The sequence below is a fragment of the Marmota marmota genome, unplaced genomic scaffold (assembly GCF_001458135.2).
Source record: "Marmota marmota marmota unplaced genomic scaffold, marMar, whole genome shotgun sequence".
Classification (NCBI taxonomy): domain Eukaryota; kingdom Metazoa; phylum Chordata; class Mammalia; order Rodentia; family Sciuridae; genus Marmota; species Marmota marmota.
In genome coordinates this window covers 15,706,066-15,721,452 of record NW_026000153.1, presented here as the reverse complement: position 1 = coordinate 15,721,452, position 15,387 = coordinate 15,706,066, and the positions used below count along the sequence as shown (strand labels likewise).

Sequence of the window (15,387 nt, the reverse complement as noted above, 5' to 3'; positions counted from 1 at the left end):
TTTTGATTCCCAGCACAGCCTCCCCACAAAAGAAAACCCTTTCACTTTCAGTTTTAATAGTGACACAGATGAGGTTTTCTAGAAAACACATGGTAGCTATTACCACTTCTGCTACCAAATACTGTCCCCACCTGTTTAGCACTTAAGGAAGACACCTTTGTGACTGATAACTACAAGTAAAGAAGAATCAGAGCAAAAAGGACAGATAGAACCAAATGAATCCCCACTAGTCTTCTCCATTAATACAGATATTAAGAATATAAACCTTGAAATATATTAACAACAAAAAAATTTCTTAATATAGAAAAATACCTGTTAGGACTTGGCTCTACAAATGTCCTCCAAAAAGTTTATTTGGAAAGCATGATTCCCAATACAGCAAGGTTTAGAGATGGGGCTTTTAGTCAATGACTAGATCATGGGAGCTGTAACCAGTAGATTAATCAATGTCAATAATAATTTAAATGGACTACTGGGTGGTTACTGTAGGCAGGTGGGATTTGGCTGGAAGAGCTGGCCACTCTGGACGTGCCCTTAGACTATATCTTCTCTCTGGTCCCACTCTTTCTCTGCTTAGTGGCTTCCACAAGCTGATCTGCTCTTCTATGCCATGCCCTTCAGCCATGATGTTCTGCCTCACCTCAGGCCCAAAGCAATGGAGTCAGCCAACCACCGACTGAACCTCTGAAGCCTGAAGTCCAAAATAAACTTTCCTCTTCTAAGTTGTTCTCATCAAATATTTTGGTCACAGAGGCAAAAAGCTGATTAATACAACCCGTTAGCAGAACTGATTTTAAAATCAAGAGAATAAAAGTTTTTATTGATTTGCTTCTCCAAGTATTGGAAAGAGGGAGAAACTACATGAATCATCATCAGCAGCAACAACAATAAATTCAGTCGTATAGATTACTGATTCCAAAATAGTATTTGACACATGACCAAAACATTTGGAAATCAAAACTTGCACATCTTACAAAAATGCATTTTAAAATTCTTCAGCAACATCATTCCTAATGATGGAGAACCCCATTTTCAAGAAAAAGATGTGAAGGACCAACTTTCAATTATCCAAGTTAACATGTATATTAACTTAACTACTTTAATTCAAGACTAATATGTTGGTAAAAGCTGGAAGTAGACATAAGAATAGAAACAGTCAATGTGGGCCAAAGGCTCTATATTTATATTTGCAAATTCTAGTCTGAAGTATTTTAAAAATTATGAATCATATAAACTCTTTTTATTTTGGAATTTTATTTTCTTCAATAAAGCAGTCAACAAATTCATTGTTTATAAGTGCAAAGATAAAGTAAGAGCCACTAATTCAAGAGCCTCATTAATGTAGCACTGCAAACAAACGTCAATAAAAAACTACAATATTAGAATGCGTTAACTGGATACATTTAAAAACACAGTGATATTCCAAAAGATAAAATCTGACTGGGGTATCAGGAAGAGGTATTTAGGCTGAGATTTAAAGCAGGACTAAGATCAAGCAGACTTGATGGAAGTGAAAGGCATGCTGAGTTTGAGATACCTTTTTGAAATGTGAACATGGAGGTATCTAGTCAATAACCTGAGCTCAGATCTGGAAATATTTCTATGCACTTGTAATGGCATGGAGACATTATTATAAAAACTACACCGCAAAGACAGTATCTAGGAAGAAGGTAAAAGACCACCAAGGACATACCTTCAGGAACACCAACAATGAAAGATAAGGTAAAGGAGAGAGAGAAAGAGAGACAGAGAAGACGACTAAGATGCAATAGCCAAAGAGTAAGAAAGCAAATCTGAGTAGGAGTTCTTTCAGAAAAGCCAGAAGATTCAAGAAGCAAGTCAACATAATATATGCTGCTCACATCAAATAAAAAAACAAAAACCTAAGAAATTATTATTGGGTTTGACAGGAGATTATTAGTATTTTTATCTTTATAAAGTTGTTAGAAAATTCAGAACACTTAGTGAATAAATGACAAAGTGAAAAAGTACAAACAGTAAGTCCCAACTGCTCTTTTCATGAAGCCTGACACAAAGGGAAAGGAAAAGGATAGTAACAATTCACAAGCAGACTCAAATTACAAAAAGTTTTTCTTGTTTTAAGATGGGAGAGATGTGAGTAGGTTTAGTGCTGAAAGTAAGAAGCACCAGGAGAGGACAACAGGTAAAAATACAGAAGAGATTACCCAGACCAAAGTTCCTCGGCATTAAAAGGAATCATCTTCAAATAGGAAGGAAAAATATTACTTTCTCTCACAGAAGAGTGAAATGGGTATAGAGTAAGTTAAGTGCATGTAAAGTTAGAAGTTGAGAAAGTGAGTTCTCACCTGGTAAGTGTGACTTTCTCTGCAGAAAATGAAGCAATGTCTTCTATTTAAGAGAAAGAGAAAAGAAGCTGAACAGGAACCTTTGCTTTGTAGACTAGAGGAGGAGTTGCCAAAAGAAAAGGACGATCTAGTAGCCCTGAAGTCCATGCTTTGTAGACCATAAATCTGAGGAGAAAATAACCTACATGATTGTATAATTTTCCTCCAGCAAGTTTAGTATTTTTAAAAGTAATCAATCCAAAGTCAAAGGTTAGGGCAGGTTTGACAGAGGAACAAAATATCAAGAGGTATGAGTTTCCTTGCTACAAGGAAAATAGAAAATCATTCCTTACAACCAAATACCATTACTTTATTAAAAAAAATGCGTAATCAAAAAATAAACTGTAAGTTATATTAGAACTCTTCTTTCTCAAATTCAGCATTAGAAATAATTTAAGGAAGACAATTTAAAGAGTCCCAAGATATACATATCATGGAAGGGGGAATTGGGATATCCCTCCACTCTCCTTTAAACCTGGTTTTGTTCAAAGAAAGAAAGAAGATATTTCCTCTATTCTCTTAACCCTACCTCTCAGGAATCTACACTCTTCCCTTTCTCACTTGTATCAGAGATCATAAACAAATAAAAAGGATACATGAAAACTGCATTTTACAAGAAATTGTGGCTAAGTGTGGTAGTAGTAATAAAATAAATAAATAAATCAACTCCTAAAATGGCAAAAGAAAAAGGTCTGATCATCTTGACAACCTAAAACTAATTATCTCAAAACAAGAAATGTTTATACTGAAAAGAGGCCCAAAGAAATCTCTGGCCCTCAAGCTTCAAACTTTGAAAACTTAATAAGCTCTTGGCTCTTCGTGTCGCAATCTTCATTCCTACTTTCAGACCTGCAAGACCACCAAAGATAGTGAGCCGGATAAGGAAACACCCCCACTAATAAAATTGGAACAGGAATTTAAAGACAAGAAATCTATTTAATGGCACCACAACTGGGAGTAAGAACATAGGTATGTATGTGGCCTCAAAATTTCAGTTTCAAATATACTTTCCTGTAAGTATACCAGGATACATAATTAGATTTTTCATATCCTATTAAAATCAAACAAACTGAAATGACAATCCACTTTCTAGTCACTATTTTGCACTTTACCCTGTACTTCATTTCCGTCCCTATTCTATGGCTATGAGGATTATGAGAGTTAAATTTGTAAAAAAATTTAAAATAGTGCTTGGCACACAGTAAGCATTATGTTTCTATAAATCAAATAAAACACTATATTATCAATTTATTAAAAGTTTCTAATTCCTTTTCTGAACAATGTTGACCCTGATTTTTAAATTAATTTTTATTGGTGCCTAACAGTGGAATTTATCATGACATATCTGTATATGCACACAGCATAATTTTGTGAACTCCATTCCCCAGAACTTCTCTGTTCCCTCTCTTCCTCCCTCCCCTTGATCTCTGTTCTGTTTCCCACAATGTTCACTCCCATTTTTTTTTCCCCTCTTTCTTTCTAGTTTCCACATATAAGAGAAAACATAAGTCCCCTGAATTTCTGAGTTTGGCTTATTTTCCTTAATACAATGCTCTCACGTTCCATCCATATTCCTACAAATAACGTAACTTCCTCCTTCTTTATGGCTGAATAAAACTCCATGATGTATTTATACCATATTTTCTTCATCCATTCATATGCTGACACTTAAGCTGGTTCCATGACTTGGCTGTTGTGAACTGTGTCTGCTATAAAGGTATGCATGTATCCCTGACTTAATTCTTTCGAATAAATACCAAAGAGTCGTGCAACTGGGTTGTGTAACTGGGTCATGTGGTGGTTCTATGCTTAGTCTTTTGAGGAACCTCCATACTGATTTCCATAGTACACTGCTTTAGTAATGTTCTCATTATTTTCTTTGAGCTACCTATGGCTAAGAGAAATATCTTGAAAGGATTAAATAGTCAAAATTATTATTTCTAAAACGTATCCTATGAAGTGATCTCTAGCTATTTATTTATAATATTTTAATTTTTGGAACTAATCTTTCTTTCAGTTATGTTGCTTTTTTTCTTTTGTTCTAATTAGTTATACATGATAGCAGAATGTCGCTTTTATTAAAAAAATTTTTTTTAGTTGTAGATGGACACAATATCTTTATTTATTTATTTTTATGTGGTGCTGAGGATCAAATTCAGTGCCTTTACATGCAAGGTGAGCACTCTACCACTGAGTTACAGCCCCAACCCAGTTATGTTGCTTTTTAGAACTTTACCTAAAACTTATTTCATCTACAGTCATACTGCCGACATCTTAAAAGCACATCTGTTATTGTTTGAGCAATTTTTCTTTAGCTTAATTAAGAATGGTTCATTAAATTGCTATCACTTATTACAGGGTCTAGTCTAAGAATAGGAGGTATTGTGAGATGCATGAGCAACCTCAGTTATACTCTGGGACAAATGCAACCAGTGTCCACATTTTAGAAGTAGCAAGCCTTTCTTACACAATAAAATATATAGGATGAACATTATGAGGTATTAAAAAGGTGCCTGGAAATGTCAATAAAGGGAATTTTGGTAAAGTGACTACTGCAGAAATAACAAAGTGATAAAAACAATCTGAATTCATGCAAGTTCAAATTTATGGGTTATATTCAATTTGATTGAACATAAAATTCCAAATCACTTTATAAAAACTCACTTAAAGCCAGAGACAAATAACAAAAAAGCTTCATAAAAGTGCAAAAATCATTCAATTGCTATTATCCAAATATATGAAAAATGAACAAATCTAATGAATGCATAACATTTGTTAGACAATCCCATTATACACTAAAATGATCACAGAATCCACAAGTTGAAGTTTGGCGCCTGAAAATCTACATGTAAAATGAATTTAAACTCTTCATAAGCCCAGCAACGGAAGAGCAGCACAGAAGTAATAACTGCATACACTGAAATAAAAGTTAGAATGCTGAAAAAGAGGATATTAACAACCTGCTGCATCCTAAATTAAAAATGGCCATTAAACCATTAACTTTATGATGCAGCACATTTGGCTTCCAATTTCCACCTGTCGTAGTGACATAAGACTACTTCTAAATAGAAAAATGTTAGGCATAAGTACATTTTGGTCTATAAGGCAATAAGGAAGGCACCTCAGAGAAAAGCCTTCTCATATTTCAAAGAACCATGAGAAACCAGGCTCTGTCACCAGATTAGAACACATGCCCTTTCAAAAAAGAGAGAATGAGGCAGACACTGGCAGAACCTGGATCTTTAATAGATCCTTATGTTACTACATAAATCAGCTCTAAAGCTGCCCTATCTTTGGACTGTTTCTCTAGTAAGTTAATAGATTTCTATGTAGTTTCAGTTGGATCTTCTGTTACTTTGATAAAATCATCCTATTTTAGTGTTATGGTTAATTTTAAAAGGGCAACTTGGCTAGGCGATAATACCCAGCTGGTTGGGTAAAACTAGTCCAGATGTTGTGAAAGGCCGTCATTTGTCATTTAATGAAGACTGAGCATTTCTAATCCAAAAATCCAAAATCCAAAAGGCTCAAATATATGAAGCTTTCTGAACACCAACATAACACAAGTAGAAAATTCCACATCTGCCATCTCATGACACCACGTTACAGTCAAAACATGGGTGCACTAAAAATAGAGTATAAAATTACTTTCAGACTATACATACAGGTATACATGACAAAATAAGGGTTTTTTTTGTTTAGACCTGGGTTCCATTCCCAAGATATAATTACATATATGCAAATATTCCAAAAAAAATCTGAAATCCAGGATATTCTGATTCCAAGAATTTCAGACAAGAGATGCCCAACCTGTATGATTATTATTTTAATCAGTAGACTTTGAAGTCAAAAGATTGCCCTCCTTCATGTGGGTGGGGTTCATCCAATCAGCTGATAAAAAGAAAAAAGACTGAGGTATACCAAAGAGGAAAAAACACTGCCTTTAGATTCAAGACTCCAACATCAACTCCTGCCAGAATTTATAGCCTGCTGGCCAGTCCTAAAAATTTCATACTTGCCAGCCCCCATAATCATGGGACCCAATTCCTTAAAATAAATCTCTCCATATATTAATGTATATCTTATTGGTTCTATTTCTTGAAGTAACAGCACCAAGATATACAAAAATATCAATGAAACAGAGAGCTCAGAAGATGTGGGAACTTTATACAGGATAAAGATGGCACAACACTGTAATATTTTTAAAAATGTAAATATGCCATTTTAAAACAAAAACTCTTGAGGAAAACATTCTTGTAAATTTCCAGTGTACTGGACTTCCTAAACTTAGGACAAACTACTTTCCTTCCAAAAAAAAAAAAAAAAAAAAAAAAAAAGCCACCAAACAGATACACTTGAAATAAAAAGAACACAGAAAACCAAATTGAAGAACAGGCAAAAGAAATGGAAAAAACTAACTGGGTGCAGTGGTGCATGCCTGCCATTCCCTCAGCTTAGGAGGCTGAGACAGGAGGATCTCAAGCTCAAAGCCAGACTCAGCAATTTAGGGAGGCCCTGAGCAATTCAGTGAGACCCTGTCTCTAAAATAAAATACAAAAAGGGCTGGAAATTTGGTTCAGTGGTTAAGTGCCCCTGAGTTCAATCCCTGGAGAGGGAGAGAGGGAGAGAGGGGGAGAGAGAGACAGAGAGAGGGAGAGAGAGAGACAGAGGGAAGGAAGGGAGGGAGGGAAAAAGTTATCTATGACACATGAAACATTAAGATCTATAAGTTCTCAAATCAGAAAATGTCAGAGGAACAGGCAATTACAAAAGAAATGGCAAAAATATAATAAAACATGAAACCTCAACATATGGAAAAAAGTATTAATTCTCTTATTAGTTGGGCAAAATGGAAAAATAATAAGACCTTCAGTAAACAAGTTACAAAATTTTTATTAGAATGCCAACTGGAATAAGTTTTTCTATGTTAATTTTTGGCTATAACTATTAACATAAAAAAGCTTTATCATTTAATCTAGCAATTCCCTTTTAGGAATATATGCAATATATGTTTGTTTATGTCTAAACAAACGCACATAGATTTACAGTGAATGATGTTTGGTAAAAAACTGTTAGTGGAAGCTAAAAATCAATTACCTAACGAATTGGTAGAGACATATGACCTACCCAAATTGAACTGGAAGAACATAGAAAATTTAAAACAGATTTTCAAGCAATGAAATTGAAGATGCCATGAAAAGCCTACCATGAAAGAAAAGCCCAGGACCAGATGGGTTCTCATCTGAGTTCTACCAGACCTTCAAAGAAAAACCAACACCAATTCTCCTCAAATTATTCTCAAAATAGAAAAGCAGGGAACCCTTCCAAACTCATTCTATGAAGTTAGTATCACACTGATAGCAAAACCAGATAAAGACACATCAAGGAAAGAAAATTTCAGACCAATATCCCTGATGAACATAGATACAAAAACCACCATTTGACATAGCTATGCCACTTCTCCCATATATCCAAAGGACTTAAAATCAGGATAATATAGTGACACAGTCACATTATTGTTCATAGCAGCTCAATTACAATAGCTAAGCTATGGAATCAACCAGAGGCCCTTCAATAGATGAATGGATAAAGAAAATGTGGTACATACACACAATGGAATATTACTCAGACATAAAGAACAGTTAAATTATGGCATCTGTTAGTAAATGGATGGAACTGGAGGCTATCATGCTAAATGCAATAAGCCAATCCCAAAAAACCAAAGGCCTAATGTTCTCTGATACGCAGATGCTGACCACAACAGGGGTTGGGGTGAGGGGAGTACAGGTTCACCACACTGGACAGGGGGGAATAGGGAAAAAGGGAATAGGAAAGACAATAGGATGAATCTGACACAATCTTTCCTATGGTCATGTATAAGTACACAACCAGTGTAACTCCACATCATATACAACAAGAGAGAATGGAAAGTTATACTCCCTGAATGTATAATTTGTCAAAATACATTCTACTGTCATGTATAACTAAAAAGAACAAATTTTTTAAAATTTAAAAAATAAAAATTAAAAAAATTTTTTAAAAATCAATAACCTGAATACATTTACAAGGGAAAAGTTAATAAAATACATCCAAGTTACAGAACTACAATATTCTTTTTTTTTTTTTTTGGTAGTAGAAAGGAATGAACCCACAGCCTTGCACTCAAAACAAGCACTCTTTATCACTGAGCTACATCCCCAGCTCTCTTTCTAAATTGCTATATAATGGTATAAAAAGGTGTCTATTTAGCACAATGTCAAAGTGGCCCTCAATTTCGTAAACATTAAAGTATAAATAATGTGTATGCTTGTTATGCACCAAAAAAAAAATTTTTTTTGGAAAGTAACTGAAAGATGGAAAGACCCATGACTCTTCAGGCACACTACAGTATTTGTATCTCCTACATTCTATATATGCATATGTTCCCCTTCTACTTACTTATGATTTTTATTTCTATATTTCCAGTGTTTACTAAACCAAATGTTAAATCACTACATTTAAAAAAGGTTTTTTACCTTTTGAAAGGTAAAAAAAAAAAAAATCCCATTTAAGTTACATTTTTTACAGTGAGGCTTTTTTTCTTTCATTTATTTTTTCCTTATTGCTTATTTACATCCTCTTATGGTAAACCTAATACGAACTATGCCTGTTTAAAAGAACAGTTATGTCACAGTTTATATTTCTCTTCAACTCCTCAAGAATGACACCTGGGGTCTGGGGTTGGGGTTTAGTGACAGAGAACTTGCCTAGCACACGTGAGGCACTGGGTTCGATTCCCAGTACCACATTTAAAAAAAAAAAAAAAAGTAAAACAAAATAAAGGTATAAAAAATACTTAAAAAAAAAAAAAAAAAGATATGACACCTGGCACAAAACCTCTCAACCTATAACATGTGACAAGAAAGGAAGGAGGTTGCTGTCTTATGTGGACTGCATAATGGCTCAACTATTATATGAAGTCTCTCCTATGACATGTTATATTCTAAGAGAAATATTCCAAAATATGGGCTGACTCTAATGTTAAGCATAAATAAAAAATGGTAAACTATTTAAGAAGTTTCATATGTTGTCACATATATACTTTCAATACTTTATTTAATACTTAGAAAAAGCTCAAACACGTTAATTATCTCCTTAAAACACACAAGGCTCAAAGAAAGTGAAGAACTTACTCATCACACTACTGCTAAGAGGCAAAAGTAAAACAATTGCCTAAGCCTGACTGTCCTATCCCTCTTTTCACCATAAAGAAACAGTGGCTAATTATTTGCTTCCTCTTAAGAAGGTTCAAAAACTGTACAGCAAGGTGATAGCTCTTTATTTTTTATTTATTTATTTATTTATTTATTTTTTAGTTGTAAGTGGACCCAATGCCTTTACTTTATTTGTTTATTTTTATGTGGTGCTAAGGACCAAAACCAGTGCCTTACCCACACTAGGTGAGTGCTTTACCACTGAGTCACAACCCCAGCCCAGTAGCTCTTTTTAAATTACATGCCCTGTTGGGGTTGTAGCTCAGTGGTAAAGCACTTGCCTAGCATGTATGAGGCACTGGGTTCGATTCTCAGTACCACATATAAATAAATAAATAAAGGTCCATCAACAACCAAAAAAATATTTTTTAAAAAAAATTACATTCCCTTTGGGGTAAAAATGGGAGTTCATAACCCACTTGAGTCAAATGTATGAAAGATGATATATCATGAGCTCTGTAATGTTTTGAACAACCAATAAAAAAAAATTAAAATAAAATAAAATCCATGGGGAAAAAAAAAATTACATTCCCTAAATGGTACTCTGCCACTTCTATCACTCACCACTTGCATTTCTCCCAATGTACAGTTTACCTGCAGAATTCTGTCTTATTAGAGCATCTGCTCCTTAGCTTTCTCTTGTATTTTCCATTTCTAACCCACATAACTGCTTGTTATTTATGTTTCTCTTATTGCCTGATCCAGACTTTTACTCATCTGACTTCCTTTCCACTCCTGTGATCACAATCTGTGACTCACTTTTCTCCTTTTAACAGGTTAATCAATCACTCACAGCTAGTAAGATGTGACTGAAGTTTTTCATGTTTCTTGAAAACTTTTACTACTAATACAGACTGAGTCCAGTGCAGTGTCATGACTGTTATCCCAGCAACTTGGGAAGTAGAAACAAGAGGGTCACAAGTTCAAGGCTAGCCTGAGCACTTAGGGTGAGGGGAGTACAAAAGAAAAAGAAAAAAGACTGGAGACAGCTCTATTGTAGAGCATCCCTGGGTTCAATTCCAAGAACCACTGAAGAAAATGGAGATGTTCCCAAACTCTCAAAATTTTTAAATTTATTTTTGATGATTTCTGGATAAATACCATTGCAGATGTGTGACCTCCACATAATGAAATTATACTACAGCAACTTAGCAAGGCTCTAAGCAACTTAATGAGATCCATTTCAAAATTAAAAAAAATTAAAGGGGGAAGGCACGGGGTCTGGGGATGTGGCTCAGTAGTTAAGTGCCCCTGGGCTGAATCCCTAGTACCAGGAAAAAAAAAAAAGAGAGAGAGAGAGGGGGGAGGGAGAGGAGGAGGAGAGGAGAAGAAATAAATTATACTAGTGAACTAAAATATTCATTTTTTTCAAACCTCCATCCTTTCTTCCCCCCCCCCCAAAAAAAAAAAAAAAAAACCTACTTAGTTATCTAGTCCTATCCTCATCATCAACCTAGCACCAAACTATAATAATAGCTTATTTATGCTAAATGTCACATTCAGGGTGAAGTGCTTCACATGTATTATTAAACTGAAAAACCACAACAAACCTATTGGGTCAGTATTATTGCTCTACTTTTCCAGATAAGGAAAACACAAAGTACAAAAAGAAACAAGAATTCAAATTCATGCTCATATTATACATATTACTATTATCTTTTAACACCTGTATCAAAATCACATACAGGTTTTAAGTAACTCTTACTTGAAATACTAGGGACAAAAAATATGTGGATTTCAAAATTTGAAATATTTATATGAATAGAATAAGGTATATTGGGGATGGAACCCAAAATGTGAAATTCATTTATGTTTCATATATGCCTTGTATGCGTCACTTGAAGGTAATTTTATAACATATTTTTAATAAATAATTTAATAATTAAACAAAGTTTTATGGTTTGGAGTTTGCCATCTCTGGTACCATGTTGGTGCTTAGTTTCTGATTTTGGACCTTTATTTTATTTGTTTATATGTGGTGCTGAGAATTGAACCCAGTGATTCACACATGGTCAGCAAGTGCTCTACCACTGAACCACAACCAAAACTCCTCTCTTTATGATCTTTCAAGACAGTGTTCACTCTACATTTCCTTGTAATCCAGAAAAGGAAGCCATTCCAAACTAATGTGTTTTTTTCCCTCTAATACAATTATTTGGCATATCTTATTAAATATAACTAAAACATCCTATATCATCTGGCTTTACAAAAGACACAATCATGAAAAGTTTAACCTAATGTCAGCACCACAGTCCTAATTACTCTAGCTCTACAGTAAGAACTGAAAAACGAAAGTTCAGAATCAGTTTGTCAGTTTTGAAAAGAAGCCAGCTGTAATCCTGAGATGAACTGTGTTGAATATGTAGATATTTGGGTAGCAGGTGCCATCTTGATAATATCATATTAGGTCTTTTAAGCCATGAAGATGGAATGTCTTTCCATTTATTTAGTCTAATTTCTTTCAATGTTGTTTTCTAGTTTTCAAGATATATAAGCCTTACATTTCTTTTGCAAATCTAATCCCAGATATTTTATTATTCTTTATGAGTCCCCTAAATTAAACTTTTCTTAATTTCAGATTGGTTTGTTAATTACTTTTATATAGAAAAACTGATTTTTGTATGCTGATCTTGTATCCTGTGCAATAATGCTGAACTCATTTATTAGTTCTAATGTTTTATGGAATCCACAGAATATTTCTGTTTTCTATACCATGTGCACATGTAAAGATACATACACACACACACACACACACACACACAAATTTTTACTTCTTCCTTTCTAACTTAAGATACCTTTTATTTCATTTTCTGGCCTAATTACCCTGGCTAGTACCTACAGCACAATGTTAAATAGAAGTGACAGGAGCAGACATCTTGTTTTTCATACATGCCTTTTATCACTGAGGCATTCATTTCCCTTTTCTTCTTAAGCTGCTAAGGTACAGTCCTATAATCTGGAATGTACTGCAGCCCTGCTTTTTATCCAGTTCCCTTTTCTGCTGTTTCAGTTAACCCTCAGTCAATCATGTCCCAAAATATTAAATGGGAAATTTCAGAAATAAACAATTGTTAAGTTTTTAAACTGCACATCACTCTGAGTAGCATAATGAAATCTTGCACTGTTAATTCTTCAAGACATGACTGATCCTTTGTCTCTGGAGTATAGGTACTTGTCCATTAGTATTTGTGCACAGAAAAAAGCATAGCTAATACAGGGTTCAGAACTATCCATGATTTTAGGTATCCACTGGGGAGCTTTGAACATATCCTACACAAATAATACAGGAATACTGTAAATTGGCACTTTCTCTCTGGAATACAAGTTGGTAAAATATGACAAGAAATTTCAGAGTGAAATATGATTCCTCCAGATGACATTTGTCATTTCAATAAGCATGTTATTAAATAAGGCAATGAAAGAAGCAGAACCTCTATTCAGTAATAAATAATCATATGCATGTGAGAAAAAAGACACTGGGAAAAATAATACTATCTGGGTCGTTTTTCTTCCTTATACTTTATTTACAAAAATAAACATTACTTTTGTAGTCAAGAAAAGAAAACTTAAGCATTCTTCTTTCTCCTCTTCTGTCTGTCCAAAAAAAGGCACTAAATTCTACATAGTAATAGTGATACACAAAAAGAGAGTACAGGAGCGTCAAACCATGAAGCCCTGAGCAGAGACCTTCACTGGAAATTTCACATATAATCCCAGATTTAAAAAGAATGTCTAGATGAGACAATTTTATAAATTTTATCTTTTATATGATATCATGAATAAATTTACGTGTGACTTTCACCCTAGGTGGAGGATCTTCTGCTACCGGAGTATTTTATATTTAATAACAATAACCTGAAGCTCATCTTGTTTTTTTTTTTTTTTTTTTTTTTTAATTTAGGCGAGAGAAAGACAGTAGGCCAATTTACATTGGCTGAGGACAAATTCCATAGCAAACCTATCTTACTGGTAAGTCCAACAAGCCTATATTGCTTATTTTTTTCCACTTCATTTGAAACTGAATACCAATAACTAAAACTTTAACAATTATAGATTACCTAAATTAATTTTATTAACTTGGAAAATGATTATAATAAAAAGTTTATAATAAAAGTATGTTAACTTTTTGGGAAAGAGCCTAGACAGAAACAGGTTTGTTATTCCTATATTAGTGTGATTTGTATCCTAGCAGTGCTGATCCTTCTGGTTTCCAGAAACTAGTTTGAGTCATGGACCAGAGAAGCCTTAGATTCAATGCTGGGATGATGAAAACATTCCATAGCTACACTATCCAAAATGAAGCCAGTGGGCATTTGTAGTTACAAAGTATTTGAAACACAGCTAATGGAAATTGAGCCAATAAGTCAAGAAACTGTACTTTTAATTGTATCTAATTTTAATTTAATTTAAATTTAAATAGCCAAATGTGGCTGGTAGTTACTTTACTGGACAGCCCAAGTCTAGGACCTGGCACAGTATGCATTTATGGAATGAAAGAATAAAGAAACCAATCAATCTTAAAGAGTTCAGGTTTTCAAGAAAATGAACAGGTAACTTTGAAGCAAGGTATTCTTTAAAGAATATGTGCCAACCTTTCACTGCCTCAGAATGCTCTCTTCTCTTGCTATCCAAATTGTACCCACTTTTAACATATCATTCCACATAATTTTTCCATCTCTACATTATTAAATTATCAATTGTGTGCTGCACACTATGAACACAAAAATAAAATAAAATTCAGTCCCTGGCCTCAGAAATTCAACATGAATAAGATACAAATACATACAACATGTTGAAGTAGAAATTACTAATATTGAACTATGTACAATATGCAATACAAGTACAAAGTAGCACCTAATACTCCAGTAGGAATCACAAACTACAGAAGTGACAACTGTTAACAAGAATACTTCCCTGAGCGGCAGTGACATGATGCCACAATTATTTACTTTTGAATATTATTTTCTTTATTTTTAGGAAAATTCTAAATTAAAAGAGTATTCAAATTTCCTCATCATACAAACACTAATCTTCAAAGTATCATAGCTAAATGAATGAGAACATAATAACTATAATGGATTGTAGTTATCCAGGATACATGTTAACAATGTTTGTAAGTATCAAAACACTGTTTTGTTGAAGTGATTTTTGTGTTTTTAAATCTGATTACTAACATATTTACATCTTGAGGTGGCAATCAATGACTCACTTTTTAATTTTATACTGCACACAACTATAAAACACAAAATCTCTACCTAGAGAATTGTAAACTGAGTTAAAACTTCTAATATTAATTGAATATTATTGCACTCAGAAGTATTTTTCTTTAGCTTTATAATTCTCATTGGAAGGAAGAAAGTAACAAAGCTTCTTTTGCAAAATAACTCACAATCAAGTTCACAGACTTCTTTAACAGTGAAACATGAACACAAATATTGAAATTATTACAAATAACTGCCATCTCACTCTCTTTCCATACATGAAGAAACTGAGCATTATAAGGAATAGGAAATGTTTTCTTTGAAACAAAATCCCCACACCATGCTAACAATAAAAAGATTTAAAAACAGACAAAAAGTAGGACTGGACTGCCCAAAGATGAACGGAAGTACTTGTAAAAATTTAAAATTAATTTCAAAAAAACTTCGTTAGCATTTGTAAAGTATTATATTCATGACTTGGTATAATAATTGATCCAGTTTTTAAAAATGTTTTTAACTGACATAAAAATAGCACATATTTATGGAGTAGTATGTGATACTTCAATG

General features: G+C 33.7%; 1 protein-coding gene and 1 long non-coding RNA gene across 2 annotated transcripts in view; one reads left to right on the top strand and one right to left on the bottom strand.

The window, feature by feature from the left end:
* The window catches only part of Cdk13 (cyclin dependent kinase 13), a gene marked incomplete at its 5' end in the record, with an annotated part of 97,027 nt that overhangs the window by 42,060 nt on the left and 39,580 nt on the right, over window positions 1-15,387 (bottom strand).
* Window positions 2,959-14,134, top strand: LOC125611532. Its single transcript, XR_007341711.1, has 3 exons — window positions 2,959-3,335; window positions 13,521-13,588; window positions 14,040-14,134. It is a non-coding gene; the product is annotated as an uncharacterized LOC125611532 (long non-coding RNA).